Source organism: Puma concolor, chromosome B4 (genome assembly GCF_028749965.1).
Source record: "Puma concolor isolate L17-30 chromosome B4, mPumCon1.1.hap2, whole genome shotgun sequence".
In the NCBI taxonomy this organism is placed as follows: domain Eukaryota; kingdom Metazoa; phylum Chordata; class Mammalia; order Carnivora; family Felidae; genus Puma; species Puma concolor.
Genome location: NC_141673.1, coordinates 33,851,420 through 33,877,700, shown reverse-complemented (window position 1 = coordinate 33,877,700; position 26,281 = coordinate 33,851,420). Strand labels below are relative to the sequence as shown.

Here is a 26,281-nt window from a genome sequence, read left to right as displayed (position 1 = left end):
GGTGGGAGAAACAGGGAGATGTCAGTTGAAGGGTATAGACTCCAGTTATGAGTAAGTTCTGAGTATCTAATGTATTACATAGTGCCTGATAGTTAACAGTATGGTATGATATATTTGAAAGTTGCTAAGAAAGTTGGTCTTAAATATTCTCACCACAGAAAACAAAAAGGTAATTATGTGAGGTGATGGAGGTGTTAACCTTATTATGGTAATCATTTTGTGATATATACATGTATCAAATCATCACATTGTATATTTTATACTTACAAATTGTCTTATGTCAATTATATTTTAATAAACCCAGGAGAAAATATAGAAAAGAAACCTTATGTTCATATGGCTTACTGGTGAATTTTACCAAATATTTTTCAGGAAAAAATAATACTAATTCTACACAAGCCCTTTCAGACAACAGATTTAAAAAAAATTGTTAGTGAAGGGGCACCTAGGTGGCTCCGTTGGTTAAGCGACCGACTTTGGCTCAGGTCATGATCTCGCAGTTTGTGAGTTCAAGCCCCGCATTGGGCTCTCTGCTGACACATCAGAGCCTGGAGCCTACTTCAGATTCTATGTCTCCGCCTCCTGCTCACACTCTGTGTCTCTCTGTCTCTCAATAATAAATAAATGTTAAAAATATTTTTAAAAAATTGTTAGTGAAGTATTCTTGACGCACAAGGCTACATTAGTTTCAAGTGTACAACATATTGATTTGAAAATTCTATACATTACTCAGTCCTCCCTATGGTCAATGTAGTTGCCATCTGTTATTATAGTATTACTGACTATATTCCATATGCTGTGCTTTCATATTTGTGACATATTTATTACATGAATGGAAGTTTGTACATCTTAACCCCCTTCATTTTTTATGCCCATCCCTTCACCTACCTTCCGTTTGGCAACAACCATCGTGTTCTCCATTTTTAAGAATTTGTTTTATTTTTTAGGTTCCACATAGAAGGAAATCATATGGTATCCTTCTTTCTCTGACTTATTTTGCATAGCATAATTCTTAATCCATCCATGTTGCTGCAAATGGCAAGACCTCATTTTGTTAAGCACAAATAGTATTTCATTGCATGTGTGCATGTGTGTGTGCATGCATGTGTGTGTGTATAAATATATGCATATAGATAGATGATACAGATATAGATACAGATGATATAGATATAGACGATGATATATAGATATAGCTATAGATGATATGGATATAGATATAGATATAGATATAGATATAGATGCAGATATAGATATACCTTCTATATTCATTCATCTATTGTGGGACACTTGTGTTGCTTCCATATCTTGGCTATTGTAGCTAATGCTGCCACAAACATGGGGAAGCATCTGTCTTTTCAAATTATTGTTTTATTTTATTTGAGTAAATAGCCAGTAGTGAAATTACTAGATCAAATGGTATTTCTATATTTAATTTTTTGAGAGAACTCCACACTGTTTTCCACAGCGGTTGCACCAATTTACCTTCCCACCCATGGTGCATGAGGGTTCCCTCTTCTCCACATCCTCATCAACACTTACTATTTGTTGTTTATGTTATGTTATGTTATGTTATGTTATGTTATGTTATTGTATTTATTTTAGTTTTTTTTTTTTATTTTGAGAGAGACAGACAGCATGAGCAGTGTAGAGGCAGAGAGAGAGGGAGAGAGAGGAGCTCAAGCAGTACAGAGCCTGACATGGGGCTCGATCTCATGAAACTATGAGATTATGACCTGAGCCAAAATCAAGAGTCAATCAACCAACTGAGCCACCAAGTTGCCCCATCTATTTCTTGCCTTTTTTGATAGTAGCCATTTTGATTGGTGTGAAGTGATATCTCAGTGTGGTTTTGATTTGCATTTCCTTGATGATTAGTGATGTTGAGTATCTTTTCCAATTTAGACAATAGATTTTTATCTGTTATTATTTTAACTCATTTTACAAATAATTTTATAAGAGTAAAAAATGATTTTGAAAATAACTTCATTATAAATGTAAGAATTTAAACATAGGTAACTCAAATGTTATTCTTAATTTTTTACAATTTGAAAGTATATGTCCCCCAAGTATATGATGCTTCAAAAACTGCTCAACCATCATTCCTGAAGGAAGAACATATCCATCTTGTAAGTTCTGATTCCAAATTTCTAGTACATCTCAGATAGATATTGTTACTTCAGGTACCCTGAACTTGCAACATCAATACTCAAGACTCTTGGAAAATTTGATGGTTCATAAATTTGTTAAAGCAAGAACAACCTTCTTATTTGATTCATAATAACTGTAGAAACACTAATCTCATGTGTCTACATCATCTATATCTTTCCAATTATTTTTGTTTACACACCTGCATTTGTGTGATGATAATCTTATCAAGTAAATTTTGTTGCAAACATCATAAGAAATGAATGAATACTGTTCCATACCTGTTTAGCAAAATAGAATTGTTAGGCTTTTGTTGCATCATGTTGTGAGATGAAATCCTCTCTGTCTGAGGATGTTCTCAATGAAAATACCACATTTTCTTTATTCTTTAGACATCTATCCTTTACCCAGCAATTCATATGAGTTTTTATACTATCAATTTTACCATTATCGTGTTGTCAAGAGTACCAATCTTTTTGCATTCATCATCTGATTCATCTAATAATTATGAAGCAAATCTTTCTGTTTACATTTTTCTCCTTGTCATTATCAGAAAATGAAATGAAAATGAAAAACTCTGAATATTCAGTTGTGTTCAATGAAAGGTTAAATCCCCTGCAAAGATAGTGTCTTTAGATTTCATTTTTACCTACTTGAAAGATCATGCAACACTGCACAGCACAATAACAAGAGATTTAATGCACAGTATAGTGACTAGAGACACAATATGGTATTAAAATCATCAAACATGTTAAGAAACCAGGTTTTAATTATTCCCATCAGAACAAAAAAATGATCATTACATGATATGATGGAGGTGCTATTACTATAATGACAATTATGTTACAATATATAAAGCTAGCAAATATACATGCTTATAGTTACACAGTATTATACATCAAATATATTTCAATAAAAATAAAGGTATACCAGAAAAAAAAAGGTTAACAATGCCTTTTGATGAGGAATAGTTTTTTTAATGTTGGTGAAGTTGAATTTATCATTTTTTTATTGTAGTGCTTTTTTGTGTTCTAACAAACTATCACCTAATTCACATCATACACATATTTTCCTGTTTTCTTGTAGGAGCTTTATAATTTTTGCTTTTAGGTTTAAGTCTACAAATGATCTCAAATGAATTTTGGCTTATGGTCTGGGGAAGAGGATGAGGTTCCTTTTTTATCCTATAGACTTCATTAGTTGCTCAAGTACCACTTGTAGAAAGACTATATTTGGTGCCTTTGCTGAAAATCAATTTGATATATGTGTGGTTATATATATTTGGTGTATATATATATATACACACATATATATATATATATATATAAATCTATCTTTGGTATATTAATCTCTTTGTCTATCTTTTTAAAAATTTTATATGTTTATTTATTCATTTTGCGATAGACTGAGGGAGCAAGGTAGGGGGGCAGAGAGAGAGGGAGAAGGAGAATCCCAGGCAGGCTCTGCACTGTTAGTATGGAGCCCAAAGTGGGACTCGGAGTCATTAAACGTGAGATCATGACCTGAGCTGAAACCAAGAGTCAGATACTTAACCTGCTGAGCCACCCAGGTGCCCATCTATTTTTCTATCTTAATGACAATACTACATTATCCTAATTGGAACCTCATTATTATGTCTTGAAATAACATAAGGTGAGTCCTTTATGTCACTCTTCTTTTCCAAGATGTTTCTGGCTATTTCAGGTCCCTTGTATTTCTATGGAAATTTTATCATAATTGTCTATTTTGACAGAAAAAAAAACTAGTTAGAATTTATTAGGACCTAATGGGTCTGCAAATAAATAATCTTATAATCAATACAAACTTCTACAAAAAGAAAGATGCATAGGATTTAAGAATTTGTTGGATGTACAGCTAACTTATTGGGATCTAGAAATATACAACTGATATTTTAATATTGACACCTTGAGTCATGTGACCTTCTTAAAGTCATTGCATCTGTAAGCAAAGGCAGTTTTAATGCTTATTTTTGAATCTATAAGCTATTACAATTTGTTGTTGCTGCTGCTGCCTTATGTATTTACTGGCAACAGCCTCCAGTATATTAAATAGAAGCAATGAAGTAGTGACAGTAAATTTGTTCTGATATTATAGGGATGCGTGTTATCTCACTGAGGATGTTTCCCTCTATCCTTAAATTGTTGATATTTTTTACCATGAATAAATATTGGATTTTGCCAAATACTGCTCATCTGTTAAGTTGATCATATGGAAGTTTTGTCTCCATTATTCTTTCAATATGATGGATTATACTGATTGATTAGAATTTAAACCAAATATATCCAAATATTAAGTAATCATATATATATATATATGTGTGTGTGTGTGTGTATATATATATATATATATATATATATACACACATACACACAGATGTGTGTGTGTGTGTGTGTAATTCCCTTTCTAATCATTATCCTCTTTGTTGACTTGTGCTATCAGAGTGCTTGTTTCAGAGAAGTCTCCAGTCTATGGCTAAGTTTACCCCACTGCTAAGGCAATACTCTTCTGAGTACTCTATCTGACGCTCAATGTATTAATTTTTTTTCTATTCTAGATGAAGAAAACATGATTATTTCTGCCTTTGCATTCCAGAAACCATTCCAATTGTTTTTTTTTTTTTTCAGTGATTCCTTACCAGTGTTGGATAGTGTTCTCACACACATGCAGTAGGTGCTCAGCTACAGACATAAGGAAAACCCTTTGTAGATTTCTCAATCTCTCTCTCTCTCTCTCTCTCTCTCTCTCTCTCCACAGTTGTAGTCTCCATGCAGCTTTCTCCTCTCTGGTACTATGCCTAGAAATCGTAGCCATTTCAGAATCTCAAAATTCTCAACTACATCTCGTCACCTCAGGGAGACCACCTGTCTCATTGGGTTCTCTCCCCTGGTACTATAGCCTAGAAACTCTGAACAGTAAGCTGTGGCGATCACCTCAATTGTTTCCTTTGTATCATGAATCATACCTTTTTCTGCTTACTGTTCATGTGTATAAATTTGTTTCACACATTTAGTCTGGTTTTTCAGTTGTTTAAGGAGAGAAGGTAAATCTGCTGCCTATTTCTGCATCGTGGTCAGAAACATCTTGCTGGTTATACAATTCCTTGCCTGTGCTTTCTTCCCTTTTTCTTGAGAAATATTATTACATTATTGTCTTGCTTTTAATGTTACTTGGGACATCTAACGCCACCTGTTTTTCTTTCCATTATAAATGATTTGGCAAATGTAAAATGGGTTGGTTGTGTTGCCTACCGTTGTTAAATATTCTTTTTTATATTTAAGATGGAATCAGGTATGTCTTGAAGTTAACCATTCTTGAATAGCTTGAGGAAACTTGGACAAAAGGCAACACTGCACAGAACGATATCAGTATATCAATATATCTAATTTATTTAATACATTTAATTGTACATCTATTTTTTAAACACATGGAGAGAACATGGTGGAGGAATAGTGTGTAAATGCTATATATTCTGACAGCACAAAAAATTAACCAACTAAAAACGTGGGGTAAAGAGAGGAAGGGGAAGTAGAATAAGCTCATCGATATCTACACTGTGTAGATAACAGGTGTGAGTCAAAGACTATGATTTAAAACAGACAAAACAAGTGTCAGAAGCTAAACTAAGGAAATGGGACTAACAGCATAATTAAAGGTATTAATAAAAGATAACCACAACAGAAAAATTTAAAAACTCCAAATAGCAAGTACCAAAAGAAATTAAAGAAAAATATATAAAAAATCTACCACATGGAGAAATATACTAAATATTCCATCAAACAGAGAGGAAATATACCATAAGACAACAGAGTTGAGACCAAACACATTAGTAGTATCAATAAATGCAAATGGGCTTAGCTCATTATTTATTTATTTATTTATTTATTTATTTATTTATTATTTTTTTTAAGTTTATTTGAGAAAGAGAGAGAGAGAGAGGGACCACGAGCAGGGGAGGGGCAGAGACAGAGGGAGAGAGAGAAAATCCCAAGCAGGCTCTGCACTGTCAGTGTGGAGCCCAAAGTGGGGCTTGAACCCACAAACCATGAGAACATGACCTGAGTTGAAACCAGAGTAAGATGCTTAACCATCTGAGCCACCCTGGGGCCCTAATTCATTTCTTAAAAGAAAAAGATTTTCAAACTGTTTTGCATGTGTGGATGCACACACATGTACAAATACACACAAACCTGAACTTTAAATTGTATAAAAGAAACATATTTAAGGGGCGCCTGGGTGGCGCAGTCGGTTAAGCGTCCGACTTCAGCCAGGTCACAATCTCGCGGTCCGTGAGTTCGAGCCCCACGTCGGGCTCTGGGCTGATGGCTCGGAGCCTGGAGCCTGTTTCTGATTCTGTGTCTCCCTCTCTCTCTGCTCCTCCCCCGTTCATGCTCTGTCTCTCTCTGTCCCAAAAAAATAAATAAACGTTAAAAAAAAAAATTAAAAAAAAAAGAAACATATTTAAAACAGTTATTCAAGAAGGCTAATGATCAAGGGATGAGCAAAGTATTTTAAGCAAGTTTAAATAATGAGAGCGCAGTTTGACACCCTGTTATACAATGTGAGTGAATATAGGCCATAAAAGCATAAAACTACTATATTTGAGCCACGTTGTGATGCTAGATGACACAATTCTCTACAAAACATGAACACAACGAGCTACTTCGTAAATCTGAAACAAGAGAAGATTCTTAAGTCAAAACGTCTAATGTGAGGAGCCCATAAACACTCACAGAACAAGACAGGTCAAGAGGCCAAAAACTGTCAAGCATGAGAGCAGACGTTTGTATAAATCAAGAACTCTCAGAAACATAAGCATATGTATATAGATCCACAAACACAGTGAGAGATAGCAATATTCTTCTCTCAGAATCTGACAGTTTAAATAGTCAAAAAAAATAGCAAAGACAGACTCTAAATAATCCAACGTTATCTCTTAATATTTAAATTTTGTGTGCGTGTTTTGGCCAGCAAAGTATATATGGTATGTAGGGATTTTAAAGAATGTTTCCTGTCTGACCATAAATCAATGTAATACCAAATAATCCAACAAAGGAGGAGAAAGCATCTATGAAAGAGATGCTGCTGATGGCTTGGGTGGAAATGTGATGGCGGGAAGTAGAGAGATTTAAAAGCAAGGTAACTCCCAGATATCATAATAGCATTACTGGGTAGCCATTTTTAAGCCACAGATGCTCAACAACAGCATTAGTCTCTCAGGGTCCCAGTGTGAAAAAAAAAGGATGTTGGTACAAGTAACTAATAAAACTGAGTATCTATTGAAAATCACTAAATTGAACATGGCAAATCCAAGCTCACCATCGTTTACAAACTGAAAGTATTAAACGAAAGTAAAGGGGCACCAGGGTGGCTCAGTCGGTTAAGTGTCCAACTTTGGCTCAGGTCATGATATTCTGGTTCATAGGTTTGAGCCCCGCATTGGGCTCTGGCTGACAGCTGAGTCTGGAACCTGCTTCGGATTCTTGTGTGTGTGTGTGTGTGTGTGTGTGTGTGTGCCCTTCCTCTGCTCCTGCTCTGCCTCTCTCTCTCTCAAACAAACAAACAAAAAACAAAACAAAACAAAACCAACAAAAAAAAAAAAAAAAAACACCATTAAGAAAATAAAAACTTGGTTTTCAAATTATTACACAGGTGAGCACATCCTGATAACATAGACTACACTAGCATGCTCCTGCTTAAAAACATCAGTCACACAAATGAAGACAGGTTATTTGAGCCGTATTTTGGTTCCATGTTCAAACAATGTTTTATTTGTGAGAAATTTTCCACATAGTCTTGGAATAATTTTAGAGAGGTAGAAAGTGTTTTTCAGAGGTCATGGTTGATTATTACAGATTAGGTTCATTTAGAAAAATGATAACTCCTATTATCATGGTTTGAGTGAGTTATTTTTTCAGGATGATATATCATCATCTTTATATACCCTAAATGTCACAAGAGATTTATTTGCCGACAACATATGTTACAATATACTTTCTCTCTTGCATGTGTAATGGGACATGTTTAGTAGTTTGACTGCAAATATTTCAAAACCAGCTTCTTTGTCAGAAATCTATAATACAACACTGTTAATTGTGAATATAGTTATGGAAATAGGGATATATAAAATCCCTCCTCCCCTTCTCCAAATGCAAGCAAAGTTGGCACATCTGGTTCAATAAGATTTCATTTTTTTTTTTTTATTTAAGGCAGAATCACAGGCTCTTTGGAAGACCCAGTGCTGAATGTTCACATATATGAAACTACTTCAAAGACTTAACTATTAGAGAATCATTTTGATGTGACACTATACCAAATAATTCATATTTTTTAATGGAAATAAATTATTTTCACTCTTTCCTTTCATAAACATTTTTATACATGAATATGTGGATAAATATATCACATATAAATTGTATATTATATATTCATGTATTTATATATAATTTTGAAATAATATAGTGTAGCATATATTCGTATACACTGATATACACATAATTATACATAAATAGAGCAATATTCACCAGCAATGTAACTAATAAATCAGTGAGAAGGTACTATTTTTTTTCACTATTTAATACTAATCCTATCTGAATTCTTTACTTTACAAACCATTCCCAAAGAGGATATAAGACATTATTAGTAATCTTTCCCTCCTATAATATTGTTCTTTCCCACCGTTCTGTCCAATCTTCTTTTCTTTACAACCTTTGGCATTACGTAACCTCTCTTACAACCACTTTTGGAGCAAAATTCAAACTTTAGATCATCAGCTAGGATTTCTACCTGAGTCTATTTCCAATTTTTGAATAATGATTTCCTGCTGATCACACAAACACAATGAATCTAAAACTACAGGATGATTTTCCACTCCAGCTTGCTCGTCCCTGTAGTCTCATTTTTTCACAGGGCTAGATTTCTAATCACCTACTCAAATCACCTCGAAAGTTTTTTGCCTCCGCTCTCCCAAACTCAGAAATATTCCAAGTTCAGTCTTGAGCCTTCAATCTCTCACCTGCCACAATTTCTCCCTGCCATTCTCACAGCCATTATCAAAGTTCAGGTTAATACTTCCTTTAACTTTGGCAACAGAAATTGCTTATGCTAATGGTTTTTCCTACCGGCATGCCATTCATCATTTGTTTATTAATTATCAGCCACTAAACAGGAAGCAGGCCCTAGTTTTGGAAGTTTGGCTCCTCAGCTCCAAGTGAGAAGACCTAAGGTAGATGTCAGGATGCGTTTCCAGGTTGGGGGGCTTTCAAAAGATGACTGATGGGTGAGGTTAGGAGGAAAAACTAACAACAGGGCTCGGGTGTGCCGCAGGGCAGAAATCAAGAAAGCGGCCTGCAAATGATCTCAGTCATCTTAATGATAAAACAATGCGCTGAGGTAAACTGTGTGTGTAAGTAAAAGGACTGTGCTGCCCTCCCACTCTGCCCCCACCTCCCCTCCGTCTCCCCTCCCCTACCCCCCCCCCCCCCCGCCCTGCACAGATCTCAAAGAGTAGGTCCATTCGGATCCCAACATTCCCTGCCATCCTGGACCCCAAGTTTTATGTAGTGAAAAGTGTTTAGATGCCAATTTAGCCAGTCTGTTTCAGTTCTACTCTTTGCAAAAATGGGGGAAGGGTAACCTAATGGCTCTTAAAAAGTATTTTGTTTGATTTTCAAGTTCTGGAATTAGCTGCACTTTTATTTGTATTTTCATTTCCCGAGAAAGGATACTTGGAAGACAGCCAAGGAACCCTGGGCAGGTAGAGGAGACAGAGAATCTGAACAATTCTTTTGGATCAAAACTACAATCTCTTCATCCCGTGTCCTATTTCCCCTCCCTACTCCTGAGGTAAAATAACCAAAGCTTGTTGTGTTTTGGAATAATGAAAGTAGTTTTATATTAAACAGAAACTACTTTTCCTACAGGAAATAAAAAAATAGCTTGCATCTACTATGGTGGGAGTCCCATTGCTTTGGGTACTCTCTCCCGTTTCTGCCTCCCTACAAGCTGTGTGTTCTGCAGTCAGCAAAGAATCCATTGCAGGCTTGACTATATGAAAGATATCTCCTCTTTGAGGACACTGAAGTTTATACAGGTTGTGACTTTCTTGACTATATGAAAGATATCTCCTTTCTTGACTCTATGAAAGATATCTCCTCTTTGAGGACACTGAAGTTTATACAGGTTGTGACTTTGTCCCAAATCACCTAACTGGAAGAAACACATTGCAAAGTTGCAACCACAGTGAAACTTAGATTGCTTGAGACAGGAGCCTTAGCAATTGATGCAGTAACTGGAGGAAGAAATATAAAACTTACGCAGCTTCATGCAGATCATTTCAAGATGGCACCTCAGTGATCTGAGCTGCCAACTCCTGATGGCCTCCCTCTGACCTTTAGTGCAGTTAAAGTACTTTCTCAATGTTTTGCTTGTATACAGTTAAAATGCAAAGAAAGTAATCATAATTAAACACTACTGTTCCACTAGCTTTGAAGTTCTACAAGACTGACCTTCTCTGGATTTTGTGTACATCACAGTGTGCGTGGTTGTAGGGAGACAACTCCACAGAAATGGCCTACATCCTTTCTCAGAGATGCAGCCCTGAAACGACTGTAACTACATTGAGTGCAAGTGGAAGGATTGACAATCTTCCAGACAGTCCAGAAAAAAATGGCTATAAAAACTGGATTTTCTTACAAGTTAGGCAGATGAAAAACAAAAACACAACAAAACAAGGATCAAGCAAAATTGAATAATAACCCCTTCTTGAATGGGGTCCAGAATCTTTGATGAGCTACAATCTGTGAATCAACTCAAATAGGACAATACCTTTTTAGACACAAATGTTCATACAGTGTATTGGAGCTCTCCATTCTACCAATCTGGTGCTAACAAAGTTTTGTCACAGGGTTGAAGTCTCATATCACCCAGCAATTTTAAAACTAGGATGATTTTTTTAATATCCTGGTTGAAACACAGGAAGATGGCTTGGTATTGCCAAGACTTCAACTTGCTTTGACCTCAGGTTGTGGCTAGACCCCAAGCTATGGAAACTAAAATTGTGTGCAAATGGGATAGTTCCAGCAGTAATATGAAATTTCCCTATACCAACATCAGCATCCCCGTGCCTAATGATAGCTCCTAGGGAAATGCAACAGATCTTCAAGAAAGCTTTGTTGGACTCTCCTTTAGAATCCAACATTGAGCAGAATCAGGCTTGTATTAGAGGTAAGGTTAAATGACATAGAAGTGAAAAGCAATCTGCATGTTAGTTTTGAAATCCCTACCATGGTGAGAGAAATTTCAGGATTGAACTGTTTACAAGCACAAAATGCCAAGAGGTGTGCAAACTACTTTTTATTTCTCAAAGGCTTAACAATAAGTTGTTTTATCTGTGGGCATGATTTCCTACATAATTCCTTTCCTCCTTAAGCTTGGTATTTTCTGTGTATCAGTTTAAGAAAAGTAGTGTTGTCCACATTTTACTCTTCATGGATTTGCTCTCTTTTGTTACAAATTCCCACTTGGAATTTAATTTTAGGTCACCAAAAAGTTCCCTTCTGGCTGCAGATTTCCCTGAACCCCATTTTCAGTCAAAAATTGTTTTTCACTTTTTTGAACTCTTACCATTCTATCTATACATCTCTTAATTTACTTAAAACTTTCTGCTTCTTGATACTGTTTTTATATGTCTTATTTACCTTTGGATTCTGAGATTTTTATGTATAGATTTTTTTGTAAAAGCTTCTTATCATATCATGTTAGTACTTACAGAAGTGTTTTTTTTTTGTTGTTATTGTTGTTTTGTTTTAAGAGAGCAAACAACTGCTATTGTGTGTGTGTGTGTGTGTGTGTGTGCGCGCGCGCGAGCGCGCATGGGAGTCGTGTTGTAGAAATCTTAAACTTGGAGCTATGGGAAAGCTACTGGCCCGTGAATATTTGTATTTCTTTCCCACACCACTCTTAAACCTTGTCTAAGATCTCCCCTGCCATGACCCAGGCCTATAATGTAGATCGTAGGGTTTTTGTTTGCAAAAAAATGCAAAACTTAACTTTATCCATTATCAAAGTACCGTAGACACTTTTTTGTTTGTTTTATAATTTAAGGGAAAAGTGAGGATAATGCCAGTTGTTTGTGTTAGCATTTAGTGGGTTGAAATATTTTATAACTGAGATAAGTCAAAATCTATTACAATATTTAAGAAATGCAGCAGAAAAAGAATTAATGTTGACACTGTGAACATTTAGAAGACCACTAGAAAAACAGAGTAATTAGCTTGTGCCTGGAGAGCCTGAGACAGATGTAATCTGATCTAATATCAGAATTCAGATATGGTGCACAGTTTTAATGGCCATATAATTTTGGGACTGATATTATTTGGATCTGTGGGCCATCTGCTTATCTTTACTACATCATACATATGCATATATAGAGAGATAAAGATTATGTCATTATAACAAAATAAATATTATTTATTTCAAATCATTGCTCGTGGACACAGATAAAGTATTAGGTGCAGAAACACTTCATTCTTTTTCTTCTTGGGAAGACACTGTGGAAATTTGTGTGCTAGTTTTCATCAACTCAGGAAAAATTGTCATTTATTAAAGAATTGATGCTGATGTGAAGTGACAAGTGAATTATTACACCACAGAGCTGTTTGCTTCAAGTGCATATGCTTGTGCATGTTATCATGAATTCTTCATGTTTCTAGAATGTTACTTGGACTATATACAACAAGCCATAAAATGTTAATGAGTGCGGTTCTCTCTACAGCTCTTTAGGGTAAAACCACACTTCCCCAGTGCAAATTATTCCATGACTGTAGAAGAGACTGAAAAAAAAAAAAAAAAAAAAAGGAAGCCAAGGGGCACCTGAGTGGCTCAGTTGGTTAAGCATCTGAGTTTTGGTTTCAGCTCAGGTCATGTTCTCACAGTTTGTGAGTTCAGGCACTGCATGGGGCTCTGTGCTATGTGGAGCCTGCTTGGGATTCTCTGTCTCTCTGTCTCTACCCCTCCCCCACTTGCACTTGCTCTCTCTCTCTCTCTCAAAATAAACATTGTTAAAAGAAAACAAAACAAAACAAACAAACAAGGGAACTCATATCCCTACCCATCTAAATGAATGTGGCTACATTAATCTACTCCAAAGCACTAAGCTTTAATTTAAATTTTATTTGATAGTCTATTTTTAAATCAACAAAATGAAAAAAGTAAAATTATATTCTCCAAATCATATGGGCTTGTATCCAGCACTTAACCCCACATCAGGGAAAATCACAAAGCGAGTCTTGCCATCAACTGTTCATCTGTCTGACATGTGGCACTATATGTATCTGACTCGCTTGGCTTGCCTTTTTTAATGCTTGCCCAATTTGCTTTTCTACTTTGTGGAAGGCAGCACACACCCTCAGGGCAGTATTCGATACTTTCTGATGAAAAAAAAGAATGTTGCTGACATAGCAAAAGCTTCAGGAAGTCACAAAAACGGGAAAGGTTTTATAAAACATGATTACCATTCCATTTTTTACAAAATGCTCAGATATTGATGGAACAAAGGTAATTGTATTTTAATTCAAGGTTTTTTTTTTTTTTTTTTTTTTTTTTTTTTTTTTTTTTACAGTCCCAAGTTGTGTGGTTCACTTGTAACCGTAGGTGGTAGCAAAGTGGAAAATTATAAAGGCTAGATTATTCCTTAGGGTTCACAGTGATAACCAGAAAGATTATTTTCTGGTTTACTTGAAGCAGATAGAAACACAGATATAAAATGTATGGCATTGACAAGCAGGTTTCCTGTCATGGACTATTAAAATGGTAAAACTTGAGATGAGGATTGGGAAGAAAGCATAGTCAGTTTTTTCAACACGGAAGCTAAGACAAGAAATGTTCTTTATTTACCAACTTCTCTTTTAGAATATCATTCTCTTACAGATCTCGAGTTTCCTTCCATTGAGCTAAAAAGGGCTAGCTGGTGTGGAATCAATAATAGCCAACACTGAGTACTTTAAAGTACTTGCGGGGTGCCTGGGTGGCTCAGTCGGTTAGGTGTCTGACTTCGTCTCAGGTCATGTTCTCAGGGTTTGTGGTTCGAGCCCCGCGTCAGGCTCCGTGCTGACAGCTCAGAGCCTGGAGCCTGCTTCAGATTCTGTGTCTCCCTCTCTCTGGCCCTCCCCTGCTCACGCTCTGTCTCACTCTCTCTCTCAAAAATAAACATTAGTATGTGTGCTGCTGAAACGAGCACAAAAATAAATAACCATTAAAAAAAATTAAAGTACTTGCTAAGTACTTTAGCAAGAATATAGGAGTTAGTGCTTAGGCAGATCATGATTATGAAAGCTGTTTTGAGTTGTGATAGGGAAGAAAAGATGATGATGATGATAACCGACTCAGAGGGCTGTAAAATTTTGTTAAGTCTTCCACAAAACTCATGGGGTAGATAAGAACATATTTCGTGATTATTCTCACATTACAAATAAAAAACCTAAAAATCGGATAGATTAAGTGATGTGGCCAGGGACCATATATAGCAAGGTGTGATACATAGGTGTGATAAAGGAGGGGTCTTTCTGATTCTCTGACTTTTTATGCATTCCAGTCTACTCAGTTTATCAGAAAGCTCTACAAATGAGGTGCTTCTTGGGGAGCCTGACTGGCTCAGTTGGTAGAACATGTGATTCTTGATCTCGGGTTTGCAAATTGGAGCCCCACGTTGCACGTAGAGATTACTTAAACATAAAATCTTAAAAAAAAAAAAAAAATCTTAACCTTTTGATCATGACCTGAGCCAAAGTCAGATGCTTAACTGACTGAGCCACCCAGGTGCCCCAGGACTATAGCTTTTCCTTAGTTCTGATTCTGAATTTAAGAAACCAATAGGACTTAGGTATCCTCGTGTTGATTTTGAATCTGAGCGGTGAAACAGGACTTTGTATTAAATACTACAAAGCTTTTGCTATTTCATACCTTTGAATTTTCTGGAATCAAGAAATATGTTAATAAAACTACACCCAATGCTCAAGTAGAATATATGATTCATTGTAGCCACTTAAAGCAGTAACTGAATTTTTCCATTCACTAACTGTGTATGCTTACGGATGGCCATAACATTTACATTGTTTGGTGTTTACAAGCATATTTGCCAGCAAATTTTGGCTTTTGGAGAGGTAGAGTTGAGTTGGGTAACTTACAGATTACTTCTGTGTCAACAATCTTGAAAAATGAAATTTTTTCTCTATCTTTAAAACTCTTCCTGAATGAAAATGTCCATTATAATTTGTCAATAAATCACCTCCACATATTCCGTTTTATCTAAGACCTATAAATGTTCTTGTATGTTTACTATTCTAAAATACATCTAAAATTTTAACTTTGTAAAAATGCATATAGAAAAAAGATTAAAGAGCTACAATGACATATTAATATTGGTTGTAGATGTTTCATACAAGTATGAGTGGTTGTTACTTCTTTATATTCCTCTGTATTTCCTAGTTTTCTGTAATAAACATAGAGCACATTTAAAACAACATATTTGTTTTAAAAAGCACCTCAAATTCGATATATAAAATTTTTAAAAATTTTTTAAAGTTTATTCACACTTGAGAGACAAGAGACAGAGCATGAGAGGGGGAGGGGCAGAGAGAGAGGGAGACACAAAATTCAAAGCAGATTCCAGGCCTCAGCTGTCAGCACAGAGCCCCAGACGGGGCTCAAACTCACACACCATGAGATCATGACCTGAGCCAAAGTTGGATAATTAACTGACTGAGCCACCCAAGTGCTGCTATGTATAATATATATTTAAAGTTATGCAAAAAAAAGTGAAGCAAAAATATGAGAAGGTATTATTTAGTTCTAAAGGTAAAAAATGTTTTCTGAGCTGAAGAATATTTAAATTCTTCTTTCTCTTTTTATGTTTTGTACAATAAGTGCTCATATATTAATTTTATGGAAGATAGTTTTCTTTTCTATAAACACTCTTCTAACTGTACTTCAATATCTAAATGGACAACTTAGGCCATAAAATTCTAATTCATAGAGCTAGATTAATACAAAATTTCAAGTTGACTAGCGGTGCTAATTCAGATACAGGAAAACAAATATCATCAACTATCCTACAGCCTGCTCTTGGTGAAATTGAAGCAGTCATTTCTGTAGTTAAATGTTCAAATGGAAAGCTGCAATGTCTGTGGCCTAGGGATACTGACAGCAATGGTATAATTGACATTTTTTTAATGGATTTTAAAGTCTCAATTCTGTTCCTTCACTTTGTTATCAGAAATCTTAAAAAATTCTAATATATCAGTTTAATTTTTTTCAATTCCTAGACTCACAAGGTTATAATTAAATCTAGTAATATTAACAGTTGTATAACAATATTAGTTCATTTGGGTTACCCTCAAATGGAAACAGAATCAAAACTTTGCCTTTTCCCTATGGTTACTGATTTCTTTAAACAGTCAAGTGGTTTTTATTTTTTATTTTTATTTTTTATAAATTTTTTTTCAACGTTTATTTATTTTGGGGACAGAGAGAAACAGAGCATGAACGGGGGAGGGGCAGAGAGAGAGGGAGACACAGAATCAGAAAGAGGCTCCAGGCTCTGAGCCATCAGCCCAGAGCCTGACACGGGGCCCGAACTCCCGGACCGCGAGACCGTGACCTGGCTGAAGTCGGATGCTTAACCGACTGCGCCGCCCAGGCGCCCCAAAACAGTCAAGTGGTTTTTAAAAAGAAATAAGTAAATTTAAATCTAGATTCATTACCAGTTCCTTAAATATAATTTTATACCAACCTTTCAGTCTCTCCTCCTTTTCATTGTCCCATGGTAGGAATTACTTTATTGATTAGGAAGCTATGGCCTGAGTGCATAATGAAAATCTGTAATGAAAAACTCATTTGAGAAAGAAATTAATAATTTCAACAGTGAAATCCAATTTTCCTATGTTCATTCTTGTAATCTATTTTGCATTATTTCCCACATGTACTCCAAACATCACTGACTCATGGCATTGTGCAGATAATCGATTAAAATGAAAGAATTACATAAAATATGTTTCTTCAAGGCTAACCTCTGGCTCTTTTATATTAAAATAGTTATATTTCTATATTCAATAGCTAAAAATGTTATTAGAGAATTAAATACTTTTGCAAATACATTTATTGAATAATATTTATATATGTTGTTTTAGGAATTCTATAATTTATTGAGGAAAATAGACTATCAACTATGAGCAAACACTAAAAAATCTACATTTTAGGGAAATGTATTATATGATAGGCACCGTGCTATAGGACTTTCTACATTCACTGTCTATTTTCTTCCTGCAAGAACTTCAATAGGCAGAGACTATGATATCCATTTTTTTTTTAATTTTTTTTTTAACGTTTATTTATTTTTGAGACAGAGAGAGACAAAGCATGAACGGGGGAGGGTCAGAGAGAGGGAGACACAGAATCTGAAACAGGCTCCAGGCTCTGAGCTGTCAGCACAGAGCCCAACGCGGGGCTCGAACTCATGGACCGCGAGATCATGACCTGGGCCGAAGTCGGCCGCTTAACCGACTGAGCCACCCAGGCGCCCCTATGATATCCATTTGTTAATCAAGAAAAAAGAGGCTTTAGGGAATGTTTAGCAAACTTGTCCAGGGTTGCATACTGGTTGAGATTCAAACCAAATGGCCATACTGACCCATAGTAGTGAAAGTATAATGATAAATTAGGAGAAATACTGCTCATAGTATCATAGATATGTCTGTAGTTGTGATAGCATGTATATGTCCTTAACTCTCATGGTTTTGCTAATATAAAATAAAAACTAATGCTACAATAAACAAAGTGTCTAAGTCCTGTTCATAATGAGCGAGAAAGAGAAACTATATTGCATTCATTTTCTTTAAATACACAATAATGAAAGAATGTATAAAAAATAGAAGCAGTAAACCACCATACCCCAAAGTTCCTACTAGAAATAACCAGTTTCTTCCATAACTTAATTTCCCAGGGCCTTTTCTACACATAACAGACATAGCACACACAGCTCTACTTAAAATAGCACAAATACACTGAACCATATTATGTGTACTGCTTTGTGTCTTTTTGTTTCTTAACATACGTTAGAAATCTTTTCTCATCAGTACAAATAGGGTTCTTTATTTTTTAAAATTATTGAACTGTCGGTCTAGTTGAAACACTTACTTATTGGGCCCTCTCCGAATAAATATATCTGTAAGTCATTTCCAAATATTCCTTATTACAAAAGATTCAACAGCGATATAACAAAATTCTTGTAACATACCATTGTACATAATTTTTTATATAATCCTATAAGTGAAATTGCTGGGTCAAAGGGTAGCTACATTTATGATACACACTGCCAACTCTCTTTATTTAACCTTGTAATATATCCCTGTGTATTAAATGTAACACTGTTAGAACTGGTTCTGTGTTTCTTGTCGGCATTTCAAATAGATCTTCCTGCCTCCCAATAAATTTAAGCAGATTTGAGAGATTGCTGTTGACAGCTTAGTTAAATAAGCTTTCTTAGCTCTTCCAATTTGTGTGTTTATAATTCTTCCAGAGCCAGAGACATTACTAAAAGGGGTCCTTTCCAATTAAAGTAACAACAATGCATTTATGTATGGTGCCATTTACTGAATAGGAGGTGATCTCCATAGAAAATACTCATGTTTCAATCTGCATTGAATTTGGTTTCTTAAAATCATTATTAACCAGTTCTAAGTATATTACAAATAAATATGTCCATCTCTTAAAAATAGTAATAAAACAGAGCTATAATAAACCATTATTAGGAAACCCTCAGGAAATGAAGAATTTTTAACTTTGAAACTACCACACCTTGTAAGCAAACTGAACAGCAACATAACAGACAGTGAAAGAGGCTGCAAAAGGCATTTCCATAGATATTTTTCTGACTATTGGCTCTTCCAATAACCAAGCATTAAAAGACTTTTCCTGTCTTCCATGTATCCTCAAATACAATGGCTAGTGACTAACTTAAAATATCCTGGCAAGAAGCATTATTTAAAGATAATTAGACATTTGTGCATTTTTTAATAATTTTATTATGAAAATTATACTTTAAAAATCACTAGTTTCTCATTTGTACTCCATTGGCTACTCTAATATTTAATTAATTACTTAGATCACATCATATAGTATAATATATTCTATTTCTTGTCAAGAATTTTTGGATGTTTTTATATGAACTTCATATAATGAAAAACATTAATTGAGAACACAGGTTGTTACAGACTGCACATTTTAACTGCTTTCTATCGGTTAAGAATGCTAGCCCAGTAATAAAATATTCTAGTCAATGGGAAATTATCCATTTCAGTGATTAGACAAAAACTTGAAATTTATGTGAATACATGTAACACTGAAACTATGTTAAACATAACAATATTTTATAATTCATAAAACAGTTTAGAATCTTTCAGATGCTCCAAAGCCATCAGTATATCTCTTACTATAATTTTCCAGAGAATCTACCAATGATAAAATTTACTTCACTTTGCTAAGCTCATCTCTGAAATAACAATTTTAGACTTTAATGTGCATATTCATCTTTTCCTAGAAAAATATTGTATATGTGCAGTAATATTTCATCAACATAAAATATATATAGTTTGTAACGGTCGGTAATCAGTACAACTTTTGATTTTACATATTCTCCATTGACCTGAGATATTTAAGTTTTCCAGTCTTTAAAAGCAAGGGTATCTAGTTCAGAAAATATCAAACACATGCCGTTAAAAATGCTCCATCAACTGTTGTCTCTAAAGAATATCTTACATTCTTCAGATCCCTCTGTCACACTCCTCTGCAGTATTTTCTTAAAACAAATAACCGTGTCATTCTCAAGCATGAGACATTTCATAATTCCATTTGCTGGTGGTACAAAGTTCAAATTCTTTTGCATGTCATTAAAAACTCCTGTCACCTTCTTTTGCCTTAGTAGTTGACAGTATTCTGCCTCTAACATCATGGTTTTTTTTTAAGTTTATTTTATTTTGAGAAAGAGAGAGAGAGAGAGACTCCTAAGCAGGCTTTGTGCTATCAGCACGGAGCCTGATGTAGAGGCTGGATCTCACCACTGTGAGATCATGACCTGAACTGAAATCAAGAGTTGGAAGCTCAACCCACTGAGCCACCCAGGCACCCTCTTAACACCGTGTTCTATGTCTGCTCAAATGTCCATGCTTCACACCCAGTAGCTCAAATTATGCTCCTTCTTTTAATTTTTTTTAATATTTATTTTTTAGAGAGAGAGAGAGACAGAGACAGAGTGTGTGGGGGAGATGGGGAGAGATAGAGGGAGACACAGAATCTGAAGCAGGCTCCAGGCTGTGAGCTGTCAGTACCGAGCCCGACATGGGGCTTGAACTCACAAACCATGAGATCATGATCTGAGCTAAAGTAGGACACTTAACCAACTGAGATACCCAGGCACCCCTATGCTTCTTTTTGAAGCATTGCCTGATTTCCCCCTAATAAACTATGGGCTCATTGGAGGCAAAGTATTTACTTAGGAAAATATATACCTCAGAGATGTTCCCCAACATTTTTGAGTGGATTTTTAATTGATGAATTTATCATTCGAGAACACAGATAAAAGCATCTCTTCAATTAAAATCTAAGAAACCTTTAGTGGAACTTCAAAGAAAGTGTTTCTAATTATAACACAGTATTTTACTAATTTGATTGCTATGTTGTATGCAAAAGTGTGGGTAGGAGTTTGATCCTGAGGGGAGATTCTAGGGATTGGGAGGAGGATTATTACATTAAAACAAAAAGCTTTAGTGAAGGAAATAAGAGGGAAAAAATGTCATATTATAGCTAAGATATGACCCAAGATCTCTCATTACACACCCTAATTTATCTATATATTAACTCTACATGTAATTATTGCAAACTTTTACCAGTGTAATTTTGATCATTCAAACTGGAATACCAAGCACTGTGTTTTCAATTTTCTAATTATTGTCTGCAGCATTAAACATGGTAATAGTCATCTGATCGGCACTTTAAAAGACTGAACTAATTAAAGACAAGAAGTAGTAAAATACCTGATGTTTTTTAAAGGACAATGGTACAAACATAAAAAGCAGACAATCTCCAAATTTACATATAACCAGCATATTGAGCTTTTAGTAGTGCTGGCTCTGTGTTAAGAATTTTATGTGCTATAATTCATCTAATTGTCACAGAAAACTTGTGAGATAGGCACCATTAATATCTTTGTCATTTTATACATGTGGAAACAAGTTTATTGAGGTTAAATAACCGTCTTAAAGATATACAATCTGGAAGTGATGCAGATAGGGAACTCAAAGGCAGCTGATTTCAGAACCCAGGGTCTTTTTTTTTTTTAATGTTTAGTTATTTGTTTTTGAGAGACAGAGAGAGAGAAACAATAGGGGAAGGGTAGAGAGAGAAGGAGAGAGAGAATCCCAAGCAGGCTCCATGTTGTCAGCGCAGAGCCTGACACAGGGGTCAATCTCAGGACAGGAAGAGATCCTGGCCTGAGCCAAAATCAAGAGTCAGACACTTAGCTGACTGAGCCACCCAGAGTGCCCCTGAGAACCCAGGATCTTAATCACAATATATTCCTCCTTCTTTGAATTTAGGATGAATGGAGTTTCCTGGTTATTTCCACATAGAATAGCATATCACAACAATTTTATCTTGTACATTTTTGAGATTGGAGATTAATTTGGAAAAGGAAAAATGACTTAAAATGAGAAAATAGGCTTAATAAATTAGTCTCTAAATCCAGAGACATGGGGAAATTACTCTAAGTGGAATATTGACAATGGGTTGGTAATGGAGCAACCATTTTACTGGAGGGTATGCCTTTTGAAACCAAAGGAGCAGGAATGGGAAAATAAAGGAAATAATGTCTATTAGTTATTGAAGATTATCTCTATTTTTATTGGAATAAGTAGATGTTTGAATATGAAGTTTGTAAATACACAGGGAGATGGATCAATTGGATAAAAATCAAAGTTCCAGTGCAAATTGGATATTTTTCATTTTCTGAGAATTTTAAAAACATTGTAAAACCAGTCTGAGTAATCCAAAGCTTTTGTTCTGCATTAATAGGTCTTTCTATGAAGTAGTCTCTATTGTATGGTATAATTACTTTAAAATCATTGGGTTTTTTTGGTGATTTAATTTGAAAATGTTCATTGTTGGGGGCACCTGGGTGGCTCAGTCAGTTAAATGTCTGACTTTGGCTCAGGTCGTGATCTCACAGTTCGAGTTTAAGCCCCACATCGGACTCTGTGCTGACAGCTCAGAGCCTGGAGCCTGCTTTGGATTCTCTGACACCACCCCGCTTGCACTCTGTCTCTTCTCAAAAATAAACATTAAAATATTAAAAAAAAAAAGAAAATGTTCATTGTTATATCCAAAAAGTAATCTCTTCATATGATATACTTACTTATTTTCAGTACAGTCAAATTTTAGTAGCAGAATTACATTTTTAGAAGAAATCTTCAAAATCAGTTTAGTATTTTTATTCAGATAGTGTTATGTGAAGAATTACAACAATTTGGTTTTGGGGTATCCATTTCCTTGTGTTATATAACATTTGTTTGTTTTTTTAAATTCTTCATTTATTAATTTGCCACATTTTTTGTGCCTACTATGTACCTGGATAAAGCATGAGGATGCAAATCTGAATATAATATTTCCCACCAAGAAGCTTAGAGCCTTTTAATGGAGAATCTTAAATTCTGATGAAATATGAACTTACACTCTGCTTAATAGTATTTCTGCTTAGCAAAGCTATGGTTAGAAAAGAAGAACAATACTGCTCTTACCCAAGGGAAACTGTAACCTCAACAAGTTAGACAACCAGTCAAGGTTTGCCTCTTGCATCTCTCTGAGAGGTGATGTAGTCAAATATCAGCAAAGATGGAAAGCAGAAGGGAACTTCTTATCACAATCTTCACTGCAGTTAGTCATGGAGTTACAGAGAGTCTTTTCTTCAAAATGTACATTTATTATTTTCAACAGCAAAATTGTTTTTTTTTTTAATTTTTTTTGTTTATTTATTTCTGAGACAGAGAGAGACAGAGCACAAGTGTGGGAGGGGCAGAGAGAGAGGGAGATACAGAATCAGAAGCAGGCTCCGGGCTCTGATCTGTCAGCACAGAGACCGACGCAGGGCTCGAACTCACAAACCGGGAGATCATGACCTGAGCCAAAGTCAGTCGCTCAACTGACTGAGCCACCCAGGAGCCCCTCCACAGCAAAATTGTTAAGCCCATGTTCAGTATACACCAGCGTTCTGCTGGGGGATAGAGAGACAGATGTATCACCAAGACAAAATTGTTTCGCTCCACTACAGTATAGCATCTACAGAAACCAATCTCCAGAGCCCATCATCTCTGCCTGGTTGTACAGACATCTGTAATTTGGCATGTTCTAAATCAAATTCATTTCCGGTTCCTCTCCTCAACTCTGCCCACATGTGTTCTTGGATCTATTTTCTTATTTTGTCTAATGACAAGACAATGCCTCTGCACTGTTGCCTGAGGTAAAAATCTCAACATCTTTCCTGATTCTTCCTCTGTTGTCCTCACTGATGACGCACACCATCCCACATGCAGTATGTAATCAAGTTCAGTCAATTCCATCTCAGAAATGTCTCTGACATTTTCCTGTTTTTTTCTTTTTTCTTTTTTTTTTCTGACTCACTTCCTCCCTCTAGACAAGATAAGCCCTGCACAGTAAGAACTTGATCTGTTTTGTTCACTGCAGTATCCCTTGCTCCTAGAAGAGTTCCTGGCACATAGTAAGACTTCAACAAATGTTTGTTAAATGAATATCTATTTCCAAAATAACATAACAACAATTAATATTTTTGGAGGATCATTATTCGCCAGGCACAGAGATATGTCCTTTGTAAATTTATGTATTTAATTTTTAAACTTACTCTAGAATAGATTGGCACAAAGAATTGATCGGTCTTAGGAGCCCTTGTTTGTAGCTACAGTGTTTTACTTAATTGCCCTGCCACAACCAGTCATTCCTACAGTTCATCTTCCATACTGTTATTAGCATTATTTTTCTAAAGATTTATTACAATTCTATTTACCCACTTGAAACCTTTCAATGACTTATAACTTCTTATCATTCCATGTTGGGTGTATTACAACTTGGCTACAGCTTACATTTCCACTCTATTTTTCAGGGTTCCATTCCAAGAACCAATATCATAGCTGAAGAGCATACTTGCTTCCCAAATTATGCCACTCACTTTATCACGTGTGCCTTTGTTACTATTGTGGACTGTGCCCGCAATTACTTTCTCCCTGCCTGCTTAATTAACTTCTATTCATCTTTCAAACTCAATTCCAAATCTCCCCCTGCATCTAGTTGAAAGAGAGAATTTGGAAGCCAGATACATCTGAATTTTCATTCTGGACTGTCTACTTATGACTGTAATTTCAGGCAAGGTCTTAATCCTCAAGGTCTTTGCTGTAAAGTTAGCACATTAACACTTGATTTCAAGGGTTATTTCTTTGATTAAATGAGATAACAAAGCAATTAGAACTTGGTACACACTCAGAAAAAGTATATCAGATCAATGCCTTCTCCTGACATCATCAGTTGAATAGACTGCTCACATTAATTCCCATATCTATTTCAAAACTTACGGAAATTGTGTATTTTTAAATGTACAAATCTAACTGTGTGCCAGGTACCAGGTGCCAGGGACCAAGTAGACTCTAAATAAGTAAATGCTGAATTTATTGATGATTCTAAGATAGAATCATATGTAATAAAAGTACTCTATACTTTCTTTAGCCAAATGTAATTTTTATGCATTATTTTTATTATTCTTCACTGCTAGTAATAAAGAGTTGATTCTGTGCTTACATAAGCTCTATACGCCTTTTACATCAATAACACCACATATTTTTATTTGTCCAGCCTTGGAGTCAAACATTGAATTAAATAGAATGACTCAATAGATTAGAAAAGGTCTCCAGCTCTATCAAGACTTGTCATAGTTTAAGGCAAATGTAAATGTCAATGTCAGGTCAAAAAAGACAGAACCAAAAAGTAGTGTGAGTCTTGGGAAAGAAAGGAGTACTACAAACGGGGCATAGCCAATTCAAAGTGTGGGGCTGACTCTGCCATCACAAATGAGAATTAGATGGAAATGTTGCTGTTACAATATGATTTTGGTTTGCTTTGTAAATAGTCTATTTAGGAACATACAAACTGCTATTCAACTACTTGGGGAGAGATCTGGACTGGTAAAACCATCAATCTTGTACTGTGTGAGCACACAATTTCTTTTCTGCCACTTGTGGCAATCACAATTTCCTGCTTTACAAAATGTCAGGAGGCTGGGTCCCAGGAAAAAAGAGGAAGTCAGAACTTGCTGAATATTTCTTGAAGATTATTAATTTATTGTTTCTTTGGAATCATTTTCTTCAGGGAGGAGGGAACCACTTATCTAATTTAAAACTATTGTTCATGATGTTAGTGATAACACTTTATTTACAGGTAATATGGAACCTTAAAAAACAGCTGTATTGAAATTCAATCCTGGCTTAGAGTTTTCCTTTTATTCATTGCTGAATGAGTGTCTCATTAACATTAAAAAGAACTGTGAATGCCTAATGATTACGACATAGAACATGTCTAGGGGTTAATTTTAATTGCGTATAATTGTATTTGGATGAACAGTTTAGAAACAATCATCCAACAATAGTAACCACATTTCTTAATTACAAGTAGCAATTGACTTGGACAGACATTTGTTGTGCCTCTGACCCTATAAAAAGAGCACTCTGGAAATCTGAGTTTATGTCTTCCTATGTTGGAAATATCATCTTTCATGACCACAACTTGCAAAGAGAAAAAAGAAAGAGATGACAATAGCTTTAAGTCATGTGCTACTTTACAGAAAAGACAAAGGATACTTAATCAATTTGCCCACATTCACTCAACTATTAAGTTATAGAATAAAAATTGATATTTACGTTTGTACATTTTGAAATCCAGTGCTAAGTAATGAAAAGAAAAAATTTTGTGTGACCCATTTGTATCATATTTGTGTGTTGTGGTCTGAATGATG

The 26,281-nt window shown here is 35.3% G+C and overlaps 1 protein-coding gene across 4 annotated transcripts in view; it reads right to left on the bottom strand.

Annotated features, from left to right (window-relative positions):
• Positions 1–26,281, bottom strand: part of MGAT4C (MGAT4 family member C) — a 754,867-nt gene that overhangs the window by 16,070 nt on the left and 712,516 nt on the right. For 3 of the 4 annotated variants that reach the window (XM_086712708.1, XM_086712707.1, XM_025926849.2), the window contains one exon: positions 16,952–17,037. The exons of the other annotated variant lie outside the window; for it this stretch is intronic. The gene's annotated coding sequence lies outside the window, so the exon portion shown is untranslated. The remainder of the gene's footprint in view (positions 1–16,951; positions 17,038–26,281) is intronic. 4 annotated transcript variants of the gene reach the window in all.